Below are 22,026 nucleotides of genomic sequence, written 5' to 3' on the forward strand. Positions count from 1 at the left end.
ATTTCTGAGCTCTGTGACAGTGCCTCGAAGCCATGGCCCTTGTCCTAGACTGCCCCGGTGCAGGCAAGCGTCTGACCTCTGCTAGTGTTCAGGACCTGTAGTGGTAGAGAGTGGGGGAGGAGGTAGCCAGAGCCCACTGCATGCCAGTCATTCCCATTCTCTGAAGGGACCGGAGTGTTATTAGAAACCTTGCCCGCCAAATGCAGGGCAAATGTAACCAATTTATTAATGTTAAAAAAAAACCAATGTGTGAAATTGGACCAAGAGGAGAGGGGCCAGCTGCCCCCTTCTTCCCACTCCGAGCTCTTTGCCAGTGGCAGGAGGAGGGTGAGGTACAAAGGATTCCGTCCTTTGCAGGAAGGCATTGCTATCCTAATCGCATGTGATAGCGACAACAAATCCACTGGGCCAGAGCTTCAAAGGGCTGGGAGATAATTGCATCCATCATCCCCAGCCTGTGGCTGTGATGCCTGCAGCTTAGAGGGTGTGAAGCGCTGGTTAAGAAGCTGAGGAAGCTGCTCTTCCTGTCTGCTCCATCTATTCCCTATCCTCACCGTGGAGACCAGGTGGTCACGGATCCGGTTGTGTCCCCACGGAGACTGCTGTCACAGCCTTTTCCTGTCGATGTTTATAGCTATTTTCACTTCCGGTCTAGCAAAGGAGACGGTGTCTTCAGTGTACGTTCCTATTGCCATAGATTTACCCTCTAACAGGTAACCAAGTGAAGAGCATTAACAGCTACCATTTATTGAAAGATTACAACACATGTCTTTATTATATATATATCATATGTTATCTCGTCTAAACCACACACTAACGCTAGTGGGAGAATTCTGCTGCTATTCTTCACTTGTGGTTTAAGAATTGGACTCAGGAAATTACCAATCCACCAAAGATTTTAGGACTAAGAGCACAGGATTCAAGCTCATGTCTGTTTACCACATTCAACATCCAAGTTTAAGGAATGAAACTCCACAAGGTTTGGGGGGTAAGCTGACATAACATTTTTTTTGAGATATGGTCTCCCTATATAGCCTCCACTAGCCTGGAACTCTGTACACAGACCAGGTTGGCCTCCAATTCACAGAGATCACCCTTCCTCTGGCTCCTGGATGGTAGAATTAAAGGTGTGTATTACCACACCCAGCATTAATACAATTTTTTTGTGAGTGTGTGTTTTTAAAATAGAGTATGTGTGTCTTTCACATCATTCCTCCAGATCCCACCCATCTCCTGCCCCACCCCAAAATAAAACAAAATACAATTTAAGAGAAAAAGAGGACAAGAAAAAGGAAGAAGGGGGAAATCTCCTCATGGAAGCTGTAGTGTGACAGTGAGTCACTAAGCAAATCCGTTTATCCATATATTTTTACATGCAGGCGTTTATGGAAACGCCTGGTCTCTGTTGGGCAGTCAGTGCTGGACCTCACCGGGACTTTTCCTGGACATCCTGTTGCTGCCCTGTGTCACGGTTTTTAAGAAGCCTCTGCAACCTGTTAACGCTTCATTGGAAAGCATATATTTCCAGACTGAGGATTCTGCAGGAGATGGCTTGTAACACACTAACTAAAGCCACATTATAGACCTGTGGTAGTTGGAATGAGACACCCCCCATCCCCACCCCACCCCACCCCCATAATAGGCTTATACACTGTTCCTGGTTGGTAGTAGCATTGGAGGAGGTTCAAGAGACACAGCCGTGCAGCAGAGTGTGTGTCACTGTCTTGAGCTTGAGCCCCTAGCTCTGCACCACTCCCAGCTGTTTCCCTCTGCTCCATGTTTGCTGTGAAGAGTGTGCTCTAGCTCTGCGCCACTCCCAGCTGTTTCCCTCTGCTCCATGTTTGCTGTGTTCTTTCAGCTTTCTGCTCTGCCACTGCAACCGTCCTTTGCTTCTGTGCCCACTGCTAGAACCAAAACTGAACTCTTTTTTTTTCCCAAAAGTTGCTTTGGTGATGCTATTTTATCACATCAACAAAAGGTAAACAAGTACATGAGCCAATAAAATGATTTGTATGTATTTTCATTTTTTTTAGTTCTGAAAAGTGAGACAGGTTTGCCGTCCCTCTACTGTAGCAGTGAAAGACCCTCAATGACTTGGAAATTGAGATGTCATCTGAAAATCTGGTGAGTCCACTTAAACGTTGAGCTGGAAATCTTCCCAAGGAAATATAGATGAAATATAAATATATTCAGTTTGTCAAAAAGAAATAAAGTTGAAATAAATATTCTTTTCTAAGGTTGAGGAGATGTTTCACCAGGTAGAGGCAGCTGCTGCTAGCCTGAAGACCTGAGTTCAATTTCCAGGACCCACATGGTTGAAGAAGAAAATGGACTACCACAGGTTCTTTCTGAGCTCCAGCTACATACCATGGCACTCTCAACCCCCACACATTCACATACTCTCTCCCTCTCCCTCTCCCCCCCTCACACATACAGACATACACACACACACACACACACACACACACACACACACACTAAAGATATCATAGAAATCTAAAACGACTATCTTCTATATGGAGAATAAATATTAATGAGTTCGTCTATCAAAGATGATGATAAAAACAGAAGAAAGTCACCCTGAGTTTGTCTAGCCACGAAGGAGCCATTTCTAGGCAACTTAATGCGTTGATGTTTTCTGGCAGAAAGATTTTTCTTATAGTGAAGAGTGACAGACCAGTATTTGGTCAGTTAAGTCTGTACTGATTCACTGTAACTTTTAAATTAAAGAAATTGTCACCCAATTTCGCATTGAAAATGTAGCCTCCTAGCTTTTTTTGAAAAAGTGGCAAGACCTGGGTCGGCCAGACTTGCCCTAAGGGGCTGGCATAGTAAAAACATGGCTGCTTCTTCAGAAGGACATGTACGGTCCCTATTGCCACCGTCCCAATTGTTCCCTGCTCTCTGACCTCCTCTAGTCATCGCTGTTACATTCCTCTGGGCTTTTTTGGCTTTTAGTGTGTGACCCTCCCCAATAGTAAGCATGCCTTCAGCTACTTGAGCTCAAATTAGCTTAAGAAAACCCCTGAACCTGCCCTACTCTGATTCCATGCTCAGCGTGTAGCCTCCTGAGAATCTGGCTTACCATGTCTATAAAGAAACTCGACTATCAGGAAAGAATGCATTGATCTTCCACAAGCATTTCTGGTCTATGAGGCAGAGTTCACAGGGTACACGGACAAGGCTTGAGAGCTGACAGGTCTGATCCCAATTCTGACACTGACACTTGATAGATAAGATCATCACTAGACCTTGCAGCAGCCTGCCAGGCTCAATTTAATACATTCGGTTACTTTGTGTTGTTACATAGTAAATATTCAAATTGCAAAAATATCTTGTATGCAAAATCGAGACCTCTATAACCCATGAGTTACTGTGTTTGTAAACTCACCTCACTGAGCAACCAATGAGGTTCTCTGGAGACAGTAGACAATACAGAAGAAGGAAAAACAAATTATTTAATGGTTATCTGTTCCAAAGGAAAGGAATGAGAAATAGTGGGTAGAACATGGATTCTGAATATATAAGATTTTTACTCAGCTACACCCACTTCTATTGTAAGAGTCCCTAAGACCCACATATCTTTCCTCAAGTTGATATGACAGGGAGATGTGGGTTCAATATGGAAGGACATGAATCATCTAATCTAAGTTAAATCACAGTCATTTGTGTGTGTGTGTGTGTGTGTGTGTGTGTGTGTTTATCTGTATGTGTACTGTGTGCCCGTGGAGGCCAGAAGACAGTGTCAGATTCTCTAGAGTTGGAGTTACAGGTGATTTGAGATTTCTGATATAGGTTCTAGGAACTGAATCTGGGTCCTCTATAACAGTATGAAATGCTCTGAACCACTGAACCATCTCCCTTGTAATCTCCTTTATAAATAAAAATAGAAGTGGTAAGACAAGGATCTAGTAAACTCACACCCAGGTTTCTAACCTGGCAGGATAGCATTCCCAATCAAGAGATGAGTGATAGGCTTAGAAAACCCGTGATTATTAAAGTCTTCTGTGATCAAATCAGAAGGCAGTTTGTAAAATAAATAATAACATCCAACGATGATGAAGGTGAAAGGAAAGAGTCTCACAAGTGCTGTCAGGTAAGAGCACACACTAAAACAAGAAGATAATCTGGAAAGACTCTGTACCAATTGATTCAGCAATTTTCTTCTGGGGATATATATTATAAAAATAATTACATATGTGAGCTAGAATCCTAATCAAGAATACCCACAGCAATATTGTGTACAATATTAATAACAATATTAATTAACATCTTTTTCATGTTCTTTATATACTACCATGTGGCTATTAACAAGAGATAGCACTAATATGCCATATACAAGAAATAGAATGGAATATGGTGTGATTGCAAGTTGTGTGTGTGTGTGTGTGTGAATGTGTAGGTGTTAATGTTAATGTGAGATCATATTAAAGCTAACCTTGCTGTCCATATGTACCTAGAAAAATTCTAAAGTTATACAGGCCTAATTCTTAACATCTGTCTCTACTGGAAGATGGAAGGTACTTTTAGGTGTTACTATATGTGCTTTGAAGTTACTTGAATAATTTACAATGCTCAATTGGTTCATTCATGATTTCAAAAGTGCAATTAAATCTCTAAACCAAAGAAATTATAAATGTTTAGGATTAGGTTGATGAAAATACTATCTACCCAGATTTGATCAATATACATTGTAAACAATATCAAGTTATCATCCTGTGACCTACACCAAGTATGTATAATTATGTGCATATTTTAATATGTATTGATTATACCATATAATTAGAAACTAAAGACAAGTTAACCCAATATTTCTTCAACTAAATATTACACTTAAAAATGTATGTGTACAGGAGTTTTGTCTGCATGTATGTATGTCTGTGCATCACATGCATGCCTAGTGCCCATGGAGAGGGCATTGAATCCCCTGAACTGGAGTTACAGGTGGTTGTAAGCCACAATGTGAGTGCTGGGAATCAAACCCGGGTCCTCTGGAAGGGCTGTTAGTGCTCTTAACCACTGAGCTATCTCTCCAGCCCCTTATTTATTCACATTTAATTTATAACAATAATTCAATAATGTTCAATGTTATTATTTGTGTGTGTGTGACTGAGGGCATGATGGTGTCGTACCACATGTGATTGGGGACAACTTTCTTTTATTTATTTATTTATTTATTTATTTTTCAGTTTAAATTTAGATAAGAAACAAGGTTGCTTCACAAGTCAGTTCCAGGTCCCTCTCCCTTTCCCTCCCCTCCTCCTGTGCCCTCCCCCCACCCCCACCCCCATTATCCCCTCATTTCCCCAGGGAGGGTGAGGCCTTCCATGGGGGTGTCCATAGTCTGTCATTTCATATAGGGCAGGGCCTAGACCCTTCCCCAAGAGTTCAGGGTAAGAGTGCACCTCACATTGTTGGATGGGAGTCCAAAGTCCTTGTGTATACTCGGGATGGGTACTGATCTGCTGCCCAAGGCTCAATAGATTACCTAGGCCTATCACTGACACTCACATTCAGGGGGTCTTGATCAGTCCCATGCTGGATTACCTTCAAGATATGTTTCACTTTCCACCTTTATGTGTACTCTGCAAATCATCAGTCTTGCACAGCAAGAGCTTCTTTCTACTCAGTGAGACATCTCAGCAGCCACAATAACTAAATACCAAAGGTAGGAGCAAGTCCAAAGAGTGAAATGGGAACAGAGCCTGGAGAATTGCAGCCTTGCTGTCTCTGTGAGAAGTTATTTTCGGGGACTATTCTAAACCCCTGGTTTCTGTGCTGTTTCCTCATTAATTCCACACTACTTTGACTTTCTTGTGCTATATTCTAGTGTTTTCTCTACAGTCAACCCACTGCCTAATTGTTGACAATTCCACAACTCAGATTTTCCTTACTAGCAAAGTAGTAGGCACTTTCTTTATACTTTCTCCCTGAACTGAATTTTCCTTCAAGGATATTTTTAAATGTGTGATGCTGTCTCATCAGTAAGGTAGCCCAACCAAGGCAATAATGGGCAAAGACGCAAGATTACCCAAGACAGGCACTTACCACCCCTGAAGAAGTTGTCACTGTCAAATGTGGTCCTCAGTGAAACTGGGAAAGCAGAGGAAATGGACATGTCAGTATGTGTTTCTGACACCGAGGCAGTGCAGACATAGTATGCTCACCATGGAGTGTAACAGTTTGACCTCATCTGTCCCACTTGGATTCCTCAGAGGCTCAAGTCTTCAGATGAAGGTCACTGTTTTAGTTGCATTTCATGACACGTCAGGAACACATGGAAGGATCCCAGGAGTGAACAGTACTCTTTAAAACTGTATAAGATGCATCGGAAGAGTGGGTCCACTTGGTACGGGACCTTTATTCTCAGCTAACGGGCCTCAATGAGATTTCTGCAGTGACAAGGGAGATGGTTAGAGAGATAATGCTTCTCCCAAGACTGGGATTGAAACCCAATCTCAATTAAGTTAAGAGACCTTCAATTAAGACTGTCTGGCCTTCTTGGCCTTACCAGCTCTTAGGAGTCAAGGCAGGATCTCCTTAGGCACTGCAAATATAAGAAGCATTTTCCAGTAAGATTTCTTTTAGCCTGCCACTTCTCCGTGGCCCTTAAAGAATTCTTTTCTCACATGAAAGGTCATTTTTGCCTTTGAATCCAAGTCCTGGATTTGTCAATCAAATGCTGTGGCAAAAAGAGAAAGGCACCACATAAATAAAATATGTAGTTTTTAAACCCTAATTGTTTCATATCAGAAAAAAAACCCTCTAAATTTGGAATCAACCAGAACTTCTCTTCTGTTTGTCATCTGACCAAAAGTATTTGCATAAGCTGTTCAAACATGAAAGTCCAGTACTGATATTGCATTGTCAGTGCTTTGAGAATGGCATGTACACATGTTCCTGGAAAAGCACTCTGAAATATGTTGCCCAGAAACCATCATGTTGCAGTAAGGGCAAACAAAAGGATGCTAAAGTGTTTTCTGTGGCTTAAGACAAAGATTTTTAAGTAGGACAAAATAAAAATAACTTGTCTAGTAAATTTCCAAGAGAACTGTAAAATGTATGTTCATTTGGCAAGAACCATAAGCTGTTCATTCATTGTTTTTGAACTCCTGAAAGGGTTGAAAATTGGCTTTCCCCGCTGTGAATGTGAACAGAATATTTCTTCCCTGAATAGAATGTGCTGAACCAGTTTGCTCTATAATAGAGATAATAATTCATTATATGTATGTCTATCTGTCTGTCTGTCTATCATCTATCTACCTATCTTTTAAGAAAGAAGGTAAATGTTTTACTAAAAGAAAAAAAAAGAAATGAAAATTTCAGCTTTTGAAAGACCACCATCTAGACTGGTGAGTGGGTTTGACCTGAGTCCTATTTTGTGAAAGCCCAACCTTAAGAATTTTAACCAGATTAAGATCCTTGGATCCTTACAAGATAAATATGAAGTTTCTCAATAACCCCTACATATGTAACACAATGTAGGGACTATCCTGGGGTCCTCTACCTCAGAAAGCTGAAAAGTATGTTGGAATTTCTTGGCAACCACTTTAAAACTTAACATTTACTAAACAATATCTTCATGCCAATGCAAACAAATATCAAGTGTATTTTATAGCAAGTGTATATTCTAGATATGGGCAATGAAGTAACAAAATGCATTCTTTCTGTAATGCCAAAAAAAGAAAAAAAGAAAGCCCTCACAGATAGAAGAGACAGGCATACAGACACAGTCAACAAAAACTCTTGCAGATTTCATCCTTAGTTATGCAGTGTGCATCATATGGTGAGAACTGTACAGGCATTGCTTATCTCCTTAGAGGGGTCACAAACATCTTCACAAAAGTGGTATTAGGTGAAAAGGACCTTAAAAGTAAGAGAGCGCTGTAGGTGAAGGAGGGGAGAGGGCTCACAGAGACAGAAAAGGAAAAGTAAGCTCCACGGGGTAAAGGGATGAGTGCAAGCCCGATGGGAAGGGAGCCCAGGTTAGCTGCCGTAGGAGAGGGAACTGTGAGGGAGGCACACCCTTCAAAAGGCTTAAGAGCCTTGACCCTTAGGCAAGAAGTGACAATGGGAGGTTTTGCAGCGGGAGAGATGTTAACCAGATCACCTGTCTTAGGAAAAGAAATTCTGAGGCCGTGGAGCAGGATCCAAGTCTTGAGTTGGCCCCTAGCCACTGTCAGAAACAGTAATGGCAAGAGATACTGAGAAACTAACTCAGTCCAGGGCTACAGGAGTGGAGGGGATAGGAGAGATGCGACAAGAAAGGATAAATAAGATAAGGGGGACATGCTTTAATGAACCTAGGCCTTGTGACAAGTGCTGTACACACATTATTTGGTCTTTATAGCAACTCCATGAGGTAAGTGAACAGTCCCATTAAAAACAACTATAAGGCTAACAACTCACTCAAGGACACAGACATTCTCAACAGCAGAGCTAAGATTTGAACCAATCAATGTCTTCTAGATGCCAACACCCATAATACCTTTTCTCTCTACTCAGAATCAGAAGGGACTGATGAAATATTAAATACTTTTACACTTTCCTAAACTCTTTGAGAACCAATGTAAGTGCCCCACCTCTGAGAGTCCATGGGAAGGCAATTCTGGCAGGTCCCATTTTGCAGGAGAGACCAGTCTGGAGGCCACACTCATGTCCACCCTCTGTAGGTCTGTGTAGGTCGAACTCATTTACCACTACCAATAAAAATTATTGTGTACTTGGGGACTTAAATATTCCAAGTTCTGGAGGCTATGACTTCCTCCACCAATCACAGTCTGAGTCCCACTCACATCACGTCGCCCTGGTCTGCCTCTCTCTTTTAAGTTGCATTTGTGTAGGTGTGTGGGACAGTACATGCCACAGTGCAGACATGGAGGTCAGAGGATAACTGTTGAGAATGGGTCCTTACCTTTACCTTGCGTTTGAGGCAAGGCCTATCTTGTTTTCACTGCTGCATTCATACACTACTACATCCAGCATCTTACATGGATTCTGGGGATTGAACTCAGTCTCAACAAGCCCTTTTACCTATCATTTCTCCCTCTTTCACCTTTGAGGATCTTCCTGGTTACATAGGGTCCACTTGGCAATCCAAGATAGTCTCCTTTTGTAGAGGCTGGTGATCGGTAGCTTTTGTGCTATCTGCAATTCCAATTCTCCTTCACTATGGAAGGTAACATGCTGTAGATTCTTGAGATTAAGGTGCAGAAATCTAAGGGGAGGGAGACATTATTCTGCCTATCATGAAATTCTTTTCAGTGCTCTATACTTTATTTTTGCTTCAGACACTTACAAGAAATGATTAGAGAACCATTGGCAAGTGAAGAGTTAACTAAACATCCAAGAGGCCCAATGGCCTCTTGACAATGTTGAGTGTGGGATATACCAGTGGGCCAAGAGCTGGGCAGCTGGAGTAGGCGGCTCACATCTTCAAGAAATGCTCATCAAACCATGACCAGGACATCAGTCACCTGGGAAACAGAGTAAACATAAACATACAGCCATCCATCACTGCCATCTGGAAGAAATTGGGTAGTGAGGGTCTTCCTGTTAGGTTTTGCTACAGTATTTATTTGTATAGCTGGAGATTCCAGACCAGCCTTTCTGTCAGCGAAGAGCATAGGATTGAGCTTCAACCTAGAACTAAAACACACCACCTTTATATATGCCCGTGGATGTAAATATTGCCAGCAGACAGGTCACTCGAGAAATAGGTGCCCATATTTCCAAGTCTAAACAATCTCTATAGGCCATACCAGGAGGCCCAATGTGCTAGTTGGCAACGCTATCTTTAGAAAAGACTGAAGTCCCATGAATGCTGCTTGTGTCCTTCTGCTCTGTCCAGAAGCTATGGTGTCTAGAATTGTTGCTATACTAACTTTACCCAGGTCAATGAGCTCAGGTCTACGTGTGCTAGCACAAGATGCCTTGAATTGGGTCCCTGTACAAAGTGCTATGCTGAGTTTTAAGCACTCTTCTGAGAGTCCTCGCTGATGGTGGAGAATGTGTTTTCAGCTGCTGCCATAGCGGTGATAGATGTGCCCTGTTCCATCATATGCCCCTGCTCTGTCTGCCCAGTGAGCCAAAGTGTATTTACAAGGCAGCCAACTGAGGTTGCAGGGGGCAAGTCTGAGACATGGACCAGAGCAGAGTGAAGTGACCCACACAGGGAACAAGTCTAAGACCTTGGCCTCCTGAGCATCATATATTTACAGGTTCAGATAACAGGGTTCCCTGAAAGCTGACTCTTTCTCTAGGTCCACATGCAGCATTGACACATGCAACATTGAAATATGTAAGGGCAGCCTTGCCTGTCTGCAGCAGAGGAAACCTTCAGATCAGTTTCCTGAGGTTATGTCTGCTCTTACCTTCATATATTTGGGGACCTCTCATCAAATGATACTAAGAACCAGCACAGTTGTTATTTTCAGTGCTGGAGATTGAACCCAGTTTTATTCCCAGACCAAAACAGGCTTTCCTTAAGTTACTCAGGCTGGCCTGGAATTCATTCTGTAGCCCAGGCTAGCCTGACCTTGTGATCTTCCTGCTTCAGCCTCCAGAACGACTGCAGTTACAGGCCTGACACCAGACCTGGTTCCAAAGACATTCTTTTAAAAAGCATTCCTTAAAAAGATGTATTTACTCTCTCTCTCTCTCTCTCTCTCTCTCTCTCTCTCTCTCTCTCTCTCTGTGTGTGTGTGTGTGTGTGTGTGTGTGTGTCTGTGTGTGTGTGTGTGTGTGTGTGTGTGTATGCGAACACTTGCCTCCAAGTATGCATGTTCACCATGTGCATTCCTGGTATCCTAGGAGACTAGAAGAAGTTGTTGGGTCCTGTGGAACTGCAGTTATGGATGATTGTGAACCACCCTATATAGGTGGTGCAAGCTGACCTTGGGTTCTCTGCAAGGGTATTATGTGTTCTTAACTGTGGAGTCATCTCTTCAGTCCCCTCAAAGATATTCCTGACAGGCTGTGTACTGTACCAACTCTCTGTCTCATCCATGATTACGGTGTGGGTGTCTGTAGGGTCTAGTCTACAGAGTCAAGCCTTGAAGTGACTCATCCCGTGCTAGCAAAGTGAATTTTTAAATGGATGAATATAAGACATGAATACAATTTTCACATATTTCTGCCTTTATTTTCAAAGGTAAGCTTCAAATTCCTTGCATCAATTATTACTTTTTTCATGAATGGGAAATACACTAGCATATTACTGCCTGCAGGAAGCATAACGCAAGCCCCAGATAGAAGCCACACACATGCTGTAAAATTTTCTAGTAATTATATTAAATTAGGTTCAAAAATAGGCGAGCTTAACATTTATTTCCTTTTACCCAATATAGTTAAAGTGCTATACTTTCACATGTAAGTTATAAAAATATTATGAATGAACTGTTTTTCCTTTTTATTGAAAATAGATTACCTTCTCACATAATATATCCTGATTATGATTTCCCCTACCTCTATTCCTCCCAGTCCCTCCCCACATCCTCTCCCATCCAGATCCATTCCCTTCTTGCCTCTCATTAGAACAGAAGATTTTTCTAAGAGACAATAATAAAATATAACAAAAATATAGTAAGATAAAACTAAAACTATTATATCAGAGCTGGACATGACAGTCAAACAGAAAATTTCCCAACAGAAGGCACAGGAATCAGAGATCAACTCATTCATACACTCAGGAATCTCATTAAAAGCACTAAACTAGAAGTCACAGTACATATGTAGAGGACCTGGTGCAGACCTGTGCAGCCTATGCGTGCTTCCTCAGTCTCTGTGAGTTCATACAAACTTTGATCATGTAAATGAGCTAATTATGCTTCTGTATCATCTCTGGCAGCCCATCTCTCTCTGGACAAGCCACAGTTCAGTCACTTGTGGTGGCTACTACACAGCAAACAGCACAGCTCCACAGATGCCTACCTTCACTGGTCAGTGCCACCAGCTAACATCTGAACAGCCTTTACAAGGAATCCTTATTGTCATTAGGTCATTTGTAATGGCCATGTTGGTAAGTGCTCTTGTTTCCACTCTGTAGCTGAGGACACCCAGGGTTAATTTCAAGCTAGCTGGTAAGAGGGCTAGGATTTAGAAGCAAGTGTTCTGGGTCCACTGTTTTCTCCCACACCACACCAATCGCTACTATGGAAACACAAAGGGAATGCAGAACAGCTGGGGTTACTTCTCAGTTTTAGGGCCTTTTAGCTTTAATTATCACAATAGAGCTAATTTTAGCCAAACAGGTTAGGTAGACACTTCCATGTTCTAGATGATGTCATTCCACCACCAGATCGGCCCAAGTTTCAGCTTGCAAACATCATCCTGACTCCCCCATGCTTTTAGCAGAGGCTTCAGCTCTGGTTAGACAGCTTAGGCTTTGAAAACTAGCACAGCTTATGGGACAGCACATTTCTCCCATGCCAATTCCAGCCACTTCTACAGTCCATTGTTTTGTTCATTTTAGAGTTCCTCATTCTCTTCCTTCTGATATCTCATAGTAACATGTAATGAAACTAACTTCCTAGCTTAATTCCCAGCTGTCCATGACTCACATAGATTTAATTCTAGTAATTTGAAAATGTTAAGTTTTGCTCTGGCTGGCCTACAAAGACCCTTTGCTGGGAATTCTGTTGCTGTGTTTTTTTTTTCAAACTCCAAATCATCTTTGGAAAAGGTAACCATTTCTTACCCAGGCATGTCTAAAAGAGGTCTGGTACCCAGACTGTGTCTTGCATGATGAGATGCTCAGTATAACACACACACACACACACACACACACACACACACACACACACACACACACACATGACTGTGATTTAACTTAGAATAGATGATTCTTGTCCTTCTATATTGAACCCACATCTCCCTGTCATATCAACTTCATCAGGAATGACCCTGGCAGACATCAAGAACTCGTAAGAATAAACATAAAAGGCTGTTCCTAAAATATGCATGTGGCCTTCCGTTCTTCATGATTGACTCACAGTTAAGGTTCCACACCCTTTATCACACCTCACGCTCATGCCACACTCCCATCATTATTGCTGCAAGCTTCCTGAGCATGCCCAGCAGTCCCAGGACACTCAGTTATTCCTCTCCTTCCCCTCTCTCTTTCCTTATCTCTCTTATTCTGTTTCTGTGTTTCCCGTTTCAGTGCTGGGGAACAAAGCTTGAAGAAAGAGAAAGCTCACCGAGAGAAACGAAGGCAGTTCTTTCACTAGAAGAAGACAGGGCTCTCACCCCATTCCTCCTATCTGACCTCAGTCCTTGATAGAAACCAGAAATGGTGAAATTGATATTTTCTGAATGGAAAAGAAAACACGAGGTTATTTTAAGTGCATAAAATTAAGTATAGGTTTCAAACAATGAATTAAGGGTGTATTGTGATAACTGAATTATGGGATATGACAAGTGAAACGAACAAAAGGATACTTGAGAAGCGTATGAAAGCTTACTCCTTTTGAGTATCAAGTAAAAGTCTACTTCTCAGATGAGATTACCAGGGATTGTAACTTAAGAATTAAAATGCACTCAACTATATTTTAAATTTTTTGTTTGATTTTAAATAAACATTCACTTGGTTAAGAAAATATCTAAAGCTATGTTTCATATGAATACCACTTTTAAAGAATTAGATACAAGTTTACTTATACTTGAATCTCATGGTGACTTTCAGAAGTTTTTTTTTATTAGAAAAGCAAAAGGCAAAAGACAGGCAACTTTCGGGATATATAATTTAGGTAGAGAGAAAGTCAGCCTGTTAACATAGAGTTGATGATATTTGGGAGAAAAAAATCAGAAAATTTAAGTGTTTATAACCAAAATCTATAAAACATTTTTAAGAGTTTTTTACTTTTAAATATTAAAATCTGTAGTTATGTTTATTATCCTCTCATATCTTAACTAAGAAAATATCAGGTACTAGATTCAGATTCTTCAGGATAGGACAGATATTGGAGTAATCTCTATAATTTATCATTTACCTATGGTCTGGACATTTAATATGTGTTTCTTACTTGATGTTGTTCTTATTGTTGTAGTTCCACTTTTGCTTATGTTATTACCTTTTCTTTCTCCTGGACAATACTTGATAATCATTCTTATTGTATATAGTTTTGTATTAGGTTTATAACCTTCTTATTTAGACACAAAGGGGGAGGTAAACTGGTTATTTGTTCCACTATCTGGCCTGATAGTGTCCGTGCTTCTATCTGAGGATGTGAACTCTTAAAAAGAAAGAAGGGAGGAGATTGCACTCTCCTGGGTGGTGAAGACTAGGTCAGGCAGCAGAAAGCAGGTGTGATCAGTCCCCAGTTTTCCAAGGACTTTGCAACTGGATTTACCATATCCTGTATTTTTCCCTGTTTAGTATCTAAATAAATCCTTATTACCCGTAAACAGAAGTATATGGATTTCTCACTACAAACATAACAACAACAACAAAAATGCCAGGGGTTGGTGGCACATGCCTTTAATCCCAGCACTCAGGAGGTAGAGGCAGGCAGATCTCTGTGAGTTTGAGGCCACTCTGGTTACAGAGTGAGTTTCAGGACAGCCTCCAAAACTACACAGACAAACCCTGTCTCAAAAAAACAAAAACAAACAAACAAAAAAGGTGATGTTAAGAGGGCAACATAAGAAAGCATAAATTCCATAATATAATATCTACATATGAAACATCTCACAAATGCTCCATATTTAATTTTCAGCATATTTTATTAGTATCTATTCAATGTGCATAATGCTGAATATCACATATCAGTTCCCATCAAGCAAATGATATTCTTTGACTGTGGTCACCTTGTCCCCCTTCTTTCCCTTTAGTCACCCTCCCCACCTCCAACTAATCTCCTTTGCCCTAGTTTTCCTTCTGCACACATGACACATATTTACATATATGAATAAATGGCTTATTTATAAATTAGTAATACAAAATATTTTTAAAAGAATTTTAAGGTGTTTGAGATAGAGCTTAATGGTAGAATATGAATTTAACCTGTGAAAGGAACTAGGTTTGATTCTTAATAAAGCAGAAAATAACAGAAAAGGAAAAAGAATTTGGAGGGATACAAATTTATGTAGGGCCTCAAAGCCTTTCTAGCTTTCTATTTAGTTCTGAACAAACCCAAATATTTCACCTTTAGAAAGTATATGAGATTTTACAGGGAAAAATTCTGTGCTAATATGTTTGGTCTATTCAGCTGATCAGAACCAATTCCCACAACAGAACACAATTCATTAGATCTGAGACAAGAATGAATAGAAAGTCTAAATCATCTTACACCTAATAAAGAAAGGTGACCTGCAATTTGGAAGGTCCCATTATACTCCACTGTAATTCTTTCTGGACTAGGTTGTATTAGGTAAACATTTCTGTAAAATAATAAATTCCAGAAAGGGGAAACCTACGTGAAGGTACCAGGTAATCACCAAATGTAGGCAAAAAACTACTGGTGAAACAATTCTTTCAAAATAGTGACTGTTATGGGAGAGATTTGCCTTACCTGCTGCTTGAGAACACTCTTCAGTCCATACAACACAGAGTGACAAGATTTTAAAAAGAGAACATTAATCTGTTACCTTGAGGGAGTCTTAAATGGAGTTCAGGGACCCTAGAGTAGATGCATAGTAAAAGGAAACATTTTTAGAGTGTTCCACCCAAGATTCTGATTATAAAGTAAATGATCAGATACAAAACGAAATAGAAAGATATGATCAAAGAAACTAGTAATCAATAAAAAAGATATAGTAATCAATAGAAATCTACAATGGGATTGCCCAGCTCCTGTGATTTTAACTGTGTATAAATATTTTCAAAGACAGAGAGGAAAGAACAATTATAATTAGTCAAGAGCACTTCATATGGCATTCCCAAAGATGTTTAGTGTTTGTTATCCCTCCATTTGCTCCCTTATTTGTCTCGTCTCCCCCTCTCACTTAACCCCCCCCATGCACACACACATTAGCCCACTATCCCTTTTCCTGCCGCCTGTGTTCTACTATCCTCCATCTCTTAATACCCTCCTATGGTTCCTTTCTGACTTCTGTAGGTACTCTAATTTAAAGACATATATCTTAAGATTCACATCTAGGATCCACACAAGAGGGAGAACAGATCTCAGAACGAGTATTTCCAGTTCCATTGATTTACCAGTGTATTTTATAATTGCATTTTCTCTGCAGCAGAATAAAATTCCATTGTGTATAATATCACATTTTTATTATCTATTTACCAGTCGGCAATCATTTAGGATGTCTCCATTTCCCAGTTATTATAATCAGAGCAGCAATGAACATGGGTGAACAAGTATGTCTGCAGTAGGATATAGAATCCTTTAGAAATATATTCAAAAGTAGATGCAGAGTCAAATAGTTCTAGTCTTAGCTGAGTTTTGTTTAGTTTTTGTTTGTTAAGGAACCACAATACTGATTTCCACAGGGGCTACTACAGTCATCACCACCACTAACAGTGCCCCTTGTGGCCCCACATCCTTGCCAGCATTAGTTGTTTGTTTTCCTAGTCTTTGCCATTCTGATTGTGAAAACATAAAATATCAAAGTCATTTTAATTTATACTACCTCAGTAGCTAAGGATGTTGTATACCATTTCTTAGGCATTTGTATTTCATCTTTTGAGAATTTTCTGTACAATTCCATAGCTCATTTTTAAATTGGGTTGTTAATTTTTCTTTTTTAAAAATTTACATTAGAAACAAGCTTGTTTTACATGTCAATCCCAGTTCCCTCTCCCTCCCCTCCTCCCCTGCCCCCACCGAACCCCTATCCCATCCCCTTTCTGCTCCCCAGGGAGGATGAGGCCTTTCATCGGGGTTCAAAGTCCGTTATATCATTTGGACCAGGGCCTATGTTAAATTTTTCTTGGTGTTTAGTTTTCTGATTGCTTTGTTTAGTTTAGACATGAATCATTTGTCATGTGTGTAGTTGGTAAAAAAAAATCCCATCCCACAGACTGCATCATCACTTGGTAGATAGTTCCTTTGCTATACAGAATGTTATAGTTATGAAGTCCCATTTGTTAATTGTTAGTCTTAATTCTTGTGATATCAGAGTCTTAGAAAAACCCTTGCCTATGCAGAAAGGTTGAAGCACACTTCCTCTACAAGCTTCTTAAGCACACATGACACAGAGTGGGGGAGAGGAGAGGAGAGGTTTGGAGAGGAAAGGAGAGGAGGAGAGGGGAGGGGAGGAAAGTCAGTTTAAGTCAGTCTAATGCCTCTCCCAGATGCCATAAACTATCAACAAAAGCCCTGTCTCTGGCATAGATTTCCTCTCTTTCAGTTGTTAGTCAGAGGGTCCTATAGAGTCCTCCAAAATACACACTATTTCTATTGCTCTAGGCTATCCACGAGAACTTGAAGATAAGACACCACTGCTGAAAGTACCACATACTTGAATCCCAGGACAGAGAACTCAAGCTGTTACTGACTTGGAAGCTTCATCCTTACTAGTTAGCTTTCATAGTGCCAGCAAATGCTATGCAGACTGTTGGTTAAGCAAGGCAATCAACAGTCTTAACCATTTGTAAACTATTCAGACTACATTAACAACCAGTCTGGCAAAGATAAGATTATTGGTGCAATAGTGGCATGAATGCTAAAGGAGTAACCAGCTACTCTATATTTGGATTTAGACCTGTCCCACAAGATGAAATACATGTTTAGAACTGCTAATTGTTCAAGAATGCCTTTGGATAGGTCATAGGCCCCAGGGAAGAATCTACTACTATCATCTTGCTAAATGGACATTGTTAACTGCCCTCTAAATGTATCTTTACACCCATTGATTAGTGTATCTCAGCTCTCAGAAGAGAAGTTCCTTTTTTCAGTATTTTGTGATTAATGCAGATACTCACAATTAGTCAGAGTGAAAAGAATAAGATAATTTGGATATTCACGTGTAAACAGGTTATCTATATACACTGCTCCTCCTGAGGCTCATGGGTCATTGTGGAAGACAGAATGGGAAGATTATAAGAGCCATTGATTGCAGAGGACTGCTGGAAAATATTATTTTCTGAACCCAATAGGCAATGTACATAATAACTCAAAGGGGCTGTGGATTCATGGATAATATCTTTACAATATCAAGCCAGACACAATTCTGGTATAAGTAGAAGAGGAACCATGAAGTTTCATCCATAGCTGAGAAGCTATTTGTAATTGATATCTCCTAGGGAAAGAAGAGCCTATTTTCTTTAATGATGTAGCCCAGGTAGGTTTCCCAAAGCTCAACACTCCAGTAGGATGGCCCTAAACTCAAACAAATATTGGTAACAACAAATGGACTCAGGGGTTTAGGGAAAGGAGGGAGCCCAAAAGAAAATACCTCCATAAGATTCAGCAGTAGACAAGCCTGTGTGGCATTTTTAAAGTTAGTGATTGATGGCATTGTAGGTGGTGCCTCCTTGGGTTGGTGGTTCTAGGTTCTGTAAGAAAATAGACTGATAAAGCCATGGAAAGCAAGCCATTATGTAGCATCCCTCCATGACTTCTGCATCAGATCCTGCATCCAGACTTCTGATCTATTTGAGTTCCTGTCCTGACTTCCTTCAGTGATGACTTCAGAAGTGTAAGCCCCCCCAAAACCTTTCCTTCCCAAGTTTCCTGTCAGCATGGTGTTTTATCACAACAATGGTAAACCCAACTAGGACAACAATGTTCGTATTATGCTACTGTTTCTTCTGACCATTTTCATTCAGGTCTATGGGGGGAGGGGGACTAAAAGCAAACCAGAAAAATATGAAAATTTTGTAGAATTAGGTGAAAGAAAGAATATAGGTAAGTTTAAAGTTACAGTCAAAGCAGGTTTAAAAACAGCTGTATTTGCTAGTGATTAACACTCTTAAAGAGAAACATGGATCTCTGCACTGGGACAACAGGAAAGGTGATCCAAGGGGAAGGCCTTGCCATCAAAGTCCCCGCTTAGTGGAAATAAAAATTCATTTGAGAGAGGAGATCCCCAAACTGAAAATGATAATGTGACTGTAGCCCAGGGTGGTTGGCTCAATCCTGAGGCAGCAGCAGAACTTGCAAGTACCATCCACATAGTTTTGTAGACAAGAAAAAATACAAGATTGAAGGATTCATGGAGTCTTGGGCCACAGTTCCAGGGGACTCTACATAGTCCCCCTGATGCTAGAGTCTCTGAAAGAAGGCCCTACTAGGCTATCATATGAAGCTTTGAAGGTTAATCCTAAGCTGCAATGGAGACTCCAGAGTGTTTGAGATGCTAGAACCAAGGAGCACAAAGTAAGCCACAGGTATCAAGTGCAGCTGTGATACATGTGGCAAAGACGGAAAGTTAGAACTATTCAAATCCATTGGAAAACAGATGATTCTATCATGAGACCCAGATGCCAAATATGGACTCTGTGTTTTCCTTTTTAGGCTCTGATCTTCCTTTGGTGATGTCTTTTCTTCTGTCTATGTATTTACCCTTTGGGATGGAAGCATTTGTTTATTCTGCATCATCACGTGTTGGAGGGATGGACATTTTTTTTTTGGTCATGTACATTTTTATAGCAAAGAAACCAACTCTCAGAAGTTACTCTACACTTAAACTTTTGAAGAGTGTTAAAACTTGTAAAAGACTATAAAAAATGTGAAGTTGGGTTGGGCTGGAAACATTTTGCCTGTGACTTTAGGATCAGGGTTATAATGCTATTATTCAAAGTGATGTACTTGAGTGACAAGCTCAGAAGGGATGGACTTGTGATGGTTAATCATACTTTTCAATTTTACTGGATTAAGAAGCAACTTAGAAACAAACTTCTAAGTATTATTTATGTTGGAAGTTTCTATAGTAGGTTAACTGAGATGGGAAGATGTCGGGCCCAAATGTAATACTTCAGAAATGCCTCAGCTTAGCCACAGAATTCTAAGAGCTCAGTTCTCCTATTGTCTTTTAGATGTCCGCTGGTTACCTCCAGATGGCCTGGCCATGATGGGGAATGGCTCCTAGTTTATATAACAAAAGACCTAGGCCTGGGTAAACTTAATGCCCATCCTGAAGGCTAGTGAATATGTGCAGTTTCAGGAGTGTCTCTAGGATTAAAGGACATATTTGGTATCAGCTATATACATGATAATAGATGACTTCTGCCAATACTCCCACTTTTGGAAAGCTATTTAAGAGGATGCTTGAATAAACTGTGGCCTCCAGTATGGACTGAGAGTCCTCCTGAGATGACCTGATGGCTCTGTCTCATCCTTGACACAGTTGAGTAGCTAGGACTTTCCTCATCCACACTCCCCAGCTCAGGGTTGGACTCAGGGCTGTTTGGCTGGCTCCGATCACAGTCCTAAAGACATCAGTCCAGAATAGATGGCCCCTGCAGCATAGGAATGATACAGGCTGAAGACTCCCCAAAGTTTGGGTAGCATCATTTATTCCATCAGTTGGGGTCCTGGGCTAAATGAAAAGGAAAAAGCAAGCTGGCACCAGCATCCATCTCTAAGTGTGATTGCAATATGACTATTACCTAAAGTCCCTGTTGCCATGACTTCCCCTCTGTGATGGACTGTACTCTCAACCTGTGAGTCTAAATAAACTATTCCATCCTTAAGTTATTTTGGGGGTATTCTGATACAACAAGAAGAAAGCTGACTAAATGTGTATAATTTATGCTATGGTTTAAATGTGAAATATCCCCCGTAGGCTCGTGTATTGAGCATCTCGTCTCCAGCTGGTAGTGATATTTGGGGAGGTTACTAACCTTTAGGAGGTGGAGCCTTGCTGGCGGAAGTGTATGGCTTGGGGTGGGCTTTGAGGATTTATGGCCCCGCCCCACTTCCTGATCTTTCTTTGTCGCTAGACGGCCAGTACACAGCCTCGTGCTCCTACTGCCATGCTTTCACCCCCATGATAGAGTGTGCCTCTCTGGAGCTTTCAGCTAAAACCAACCCTTTCTCTCCTAGGTTGCTTTTGTCAGAGTATTTCCTCACAGCAACACAAAAACTAACTAATATTAGCTACTTGCGTTAAAATTATGTTTAAAAATAGATTATGAAGAAAAGGTGACTAGACATAAACAAATAGACAAGAGAAATGTCAGTTTATACATTTTGTGCTATGGTTTGTAAATGTTAGAAAGTGAAACCACTGACAACTACACTGACCATAGCATGTTTTTGTGAAATTGATTTCGGTGCTGAATATTTACAGGATTTGGACAAAAAGGTGACATCCACAAAAATGGATTTGTTCTCTAACAAATAAAACCAACTATCACACTCCCTGTCATTTCCTATATATCATGATATATGTGCAGCATTATCTTAAAACAACCAAGTGTCTATCAATAGATGAATGCACAATCAAAATGTGGGTAAAAATGTAATTCTAATATATGCTGTTACATAAACTAAAAGTAACAGTGTGATAAGTGAAATAAACCTTATCAGAAAGAACAATTATTATTCAATTTTTCCTGAGGAACTTAGAATAGGCTAATTCAGAAATAAAGCCAAAGAACTTACTAGAGACTCAGGGTGTGATGGATTTTTGGAATGAGGAATCACTAACAAATGGATGTGGAGCTTCTGTTTGAGATGAAAAAGAGTTCTAAAGTGGAATATGGTAGCATTCACAGCACACTGTAAGCATACTCAGTGTCACTGAATTATATGCTTCAGATGGGGCATGGCAAGTTTTTCTGTTTATAGGTATATAGATGTATGTGCACACACATAATTAAACACAGTATTATAATGTTATCTCTCAATAAAACACTTGACAACAAATGCTGGTGAAGTTTCAGGGAAGGAAGTCCCTTATTGACAGCTATGGAACTGGTGCAGTCACTATGGAAACAAGTGTGAGGATTTCTCACAAATCTGAACACAGAACCACCATATGCCCAGCTGTACCACTCCTGGGCATATTCCCAAAGGACTGTATATTCTGTAACAGAGATAGTTGTTCATCCATGTTTACTGCTGCACTGCTCACAATGGCTAGGAAGTGGAATCAGCCTAGATGTCCATTAACTGATGAATT

General features: G+C 40.5%; 1 long non-coding RNA gene across 2 annotated transcripts; it reads left to right on the forward strand.

The window, feature by feature from the left end:
* The first annotated feature begins 202 nt into the window (after positions 1–202).
* On the forward strand, positions 203–14,395 carry LOC106022702. Of its 2 annotated transcripts, XR_002381665.2 has the most exons (4): positions 203–713; positions 2,034–2,124; positions 11,849–12,019; positions 13,163–14,395. It is a non-coding gene; the product is annotated as an uncharacterized LOC106022702 (long non-coding RNA). The 2 variants fall into 2 exon arrangements; XR_002381664.2 differs by lacking the exons at positions 11,849–12,019; positions 13,163–14,395 and adding an exon at positions 2,238–2,465 and having other exon boundaries at positions 205–713.
* The last annotated feature ends 7,631 nt before the right edge of the window (positions 14,396–22,026 follow it).

The sequence above is a fragment of the Mesocricetus auratus genome, unplaced genomic scaffold (assembly GCF_017639785.1).
Source record: "Mesocricetus auratus isolate SY011 unplaced genomic scaffold, BCM_Maur_2.0 Super-Scaffold_100009, whole genome shotgun sequence".
NCBI classification, from domain to species: domain Eukaryota; kingdom Metazoa; phylum Chordata; class Mammalia; order Rodentia; family Cricetidae; genus Mesocricetus; species Mesocricetus auratus.